Raw genomic sequence first — 3,837 nt, 5'->3', positions numbered from 1 at the left:
GACGAGAGGCTTCCCGTACTCGTATCTTTGTATCTGCACCTCCAAGATATCATAATGTACATCGTCAGGCAGGTAATCTGCAGGATTGCCATAACCGGGCACCATCCTCGGATCGACGATGTCGCTAGCAGGCACCTTGAGCGGGGGGCACGATTGCTTCGCTTGTTCGCCGAGCTGGGCAATTTGTTTCCCAGCTCGTCGTTCTTTCATCCTTTGATCACTTTTAGTACTTCCCGACCTCTCCGCTTCAGCAAATGCCTTTCCAATAATGCGCTCATAGTTGCCTTTCGGCGGAGACTTGGGTGGTTTTGTCAAGGCAGCCAGAGTGCGCTTCGCTTTCACCGGATCTACCTTCTCCTCCGGAGGTGGATGTCTCTTTGCTTTCAACCCTTGAAACCAGTCATCCACTTCGGTTTGCGCGATCTTCGCGTTTTCCTCCTCGCTCCTCTCGTACGGTAACTTCTCTGGAGTCTTCAGAGAAGGACCGAATCTGTATCTCCTCCCGCCTTTGGCTGTACTGCTAGACGCCGGCAGAGCAGATGGACCAGATGTCTTCTTTCCTTGCTTATGAGGCGGAGGAGAAGGACTATGACGCACCGGAGCAGCCGGAGCGGCGGCGGGTCTCTTCCGCCCTTGCTGACGAGGCGGAGAAGGAGGAGGCTGGCTGCTCGGGCGCGCCGGCGTAGGCGGAGAAGGAGGCGGAGTGCCGCCACGCGCCGGAGAAGGAGCCGGCCGAGTGCCCTGATCGTCACTCGCCGGAGGAGGAGGCGGTGGAGGAGGCGGAGTGCCCTGACTCGCCGGAGGAGGAGGAGGAGGCAGAGGTGTCCAGTTCGGAAGGTTGATGAGATCCTTCCGCCATAGGCATGGAGTCTTCAGAGCAGAACCCAGCCGATACTCCCCTTCACCGGTAGGGTGGTCAAGCCGGAGGTCCTCAAATCCCTCCGTTATTTCATCGACCATCACCTTAGCATATCCTTCTGGAATCGGCCGGCAGTGAAAAGTTGAGTCGGGTTTAGTAGGATAAATAGAGCCAACAGCCGCCTTGACCTTCAAATTGCTCAATTGCGCCATAAGGTGGCAATTTTCAGCATCCGTGATAGCATCCACGGGATAGCTGGCAGGAGCCGTCAAGACATGCTCTGGCTGAAGCAGCTCGGTGGAAGCCACGCTGCTTCTCCGCTGAGATGGCGGGGTAGCTTCGGGGCAAGGTTCGGCAGGTCGTTTGCTGCGATCTGCTTCTCGTTCCTCTAGCCCCATTACCCTTTCGTGCAGTGCCTGTAGTTGGCTCTGCTCCAGTTTCTTCCTCCTCTCCTGGGTTTTGTAACCCCCTGCATCCGGAAATCCAGCCTTCCACGAAATGGAGCCTGGCGTGCCTCGTGTCCGTCCAGGGTGCTCAGGATTGCCGAGGGCCATTGTGAGCTCGTCCTTCTCCCTGTCTGGAACGAACGTCCCTTGCTGCGCTGCTTCGATATATTGCTGAAGCCTCTTGACTGGTATGTCCAATTGTTCGTCCGTCCAAATGCGCTTCCCTGTTATAGGGTCCAAGGATCCGCCGGCCCCAAAGAACCAAGTTCGGCAACGGTCTGGCCAGTTCATTGTCTCTGGTTCGATCCCTTTATCAAGCAGATCATTCTCAGCCTTGGCCCACTTAGGCCGGGCTACGAGGTAGCCACCTGACCCCGTGCGATGGTGAAGCTTCTTCTTCTCAGCATTTCTCTTGTTTGTCGCCGACATCTTTTTACTCTTTTCCGATGTCTTGTGGGCCACAAATGCGGGCCAGTCATCTCTGATCTTCTCGTATTTGCCCTTGAATTCTGGTGTCTCATTTTTTTGACATACCTATTGAGGTCTTTCTTCCAATTCCTGAATAGGTCTGCCATCTTCTTCAGAGCAAAAGACTTGATTAATGGCTCTATAACTGGCTTCTCCGGATCATCCTCCGGCGGTAGGGTGAAATTTGACTTCAGCTCAGTCCAAAGATTTTTTTTCTGCATATCATTGAGATAAGACACCTCAGGGTCTTCGTTCTTAGGCTTATACCATTGGTGGATGCTGATCGGGATCTTGTCCCTAACCAGAACCCCGCACTGAGCAACAAATGCCTTCTTTGTCTGGTAGGGTTCAATCGGTTGGCCGTCGCGCGCGATTTGTGTGATCTCAAACTTTTCATCCGAGCTCAACTTTTTCTTCGGGCCTCGTCTCTTTACCGAAGTTGTGCTCGATCCGGAGGGCTAGAAAAAAGAACAAAGACGAGAGTTAATTAATATGTGTACATACCAAAACAATGAATGCATCAATTAGCTAGTCAGCACAGGCTTAACTAATATATATACCTGGCCGGACTCGGTTTGGTGATCACCGGAGCCGTCCTCACGGTCTACTTCTTCACCCTCTCCTTCTTGCACCGGCATTGGGTCATCGGAGCCATGTAAATCATAGCCAGCTGCTTCTTCACCCTCTCCTTCCAGACCATCATTGTCGTTGAGAAACATCAACGAGGAGACGGCATCACTTCCTTGTGCGATTATGTCCCTCAACAACGCTTCTTGTGCTTCGTCTCGGGGGGTGTCCATAGTTTCTACAAATATTTACAACATGGCAATTATTGTTCAAACATGACAGATATGGATATATTAGTGGCAAACGTAGAACTAGCTAGCTAATCACAATAAGGAATCATATTAGTGGCCTCGACGCTGCTTCTCTAGGGTTTGGGGTGGCCTCGACAACGCTTCAAGGGTTAGGGGGTGGCCTCGAGAACGCTTCAAGGAGGGGGTAATATCGACCCCCCCCCCCCACGTGTTGAAGCTATCGGCGGGGGTCGGCGTTGATAGAATAATTCACTTTTTGGTACAAAGTTCAGCAAGAACCTTCCGAATATCGTTATTTGAAAGGCCTTTGCTGAAATTCGTACAAAAAGGCAAATTATCCTATCCGGGACTCCATTCCAGAATAAACCCTCGACGACCCTGGAACCCTCGACCCCTAGACGACCCTGGAACCCTCGATCCCTCGACAACGCTTCAAGGGGGTAATATCGACAACGACGAGATACATACACGGGAAATTAATGTTATCGGGGAGGGGGTATATCGACGACCCCCCCCATGTATTGAAGTTATCGGGAGGGGGTATATGGACCCCCCCCTCGTGTTGAAGTTATGGGGAGGGGTATATCGACGATGACAGAGGAGAAGATCGAAGAAAAAAAGAAGAAGAAAAAAGAGGAGAAGAAGAAAGGAATAGAGGAGAAGAAGAAAAAATAGAATATTTTCTATTTTTTCTTCTTCTCCTCTATTTCTTTCTTCTTCTCATCTTCTTTTTCTTCTTTTTTCCTCTTCTTATTTATTTCTCCTCTTCTTCCTCTCCTCTTCTACTCCTTTCTTCCTCTTCTTATTTTCCTTTTTCCTCTCCTTCTTTTTCTTCTTCTTCCTTCTTTCTAGCTAGATATATAAAACTTTTCTAAAAATGTAACTTTTGCATATATAAAACTTTTTCTTCTTCTTCCTTCTTCCTTCTCTTCCTTCTTCCTAAATATATAAAACTTTTCTAAAAATGAAACTAACCTAAAATACATACATTCATACAAAAAACATGTAAAAAAATACATAAATACATATATGAACATACATAAGAAATACATATATCTAAAAAATACATATATGAACATACATAAGAAATACATATATCTAAAAAAATACATATATCTAAAAAAACGGCGGCGGCGGCGGGGCCGGCAGGGGCGCGCGGTGCTCACAAGGGCGTCGTCGGGGCAGGCAGGGGCGAGCGGCGGGCGGCGTCGGGGCGAGCAGGGGCACGGGGAGTGGCGGTGACGGC

Source organism: Triticum dicoccoides, chromosome 6B (assembly GCF_002162155.2).
Source record: "Triticum dicoccoides isolate Atlit2015 ecotype Zavitan chromosome 6B, WEW_v2.0, whole genome shotgun sequence".
NCBI lineage: Eukaryota > Viridiplantae > Streptophyta > Magnoliopsida > Poales > Poaceae > Triticum > Triticum dicoccoides.
Note: the sequence above shows the minus strand (reverse complement) of the source record.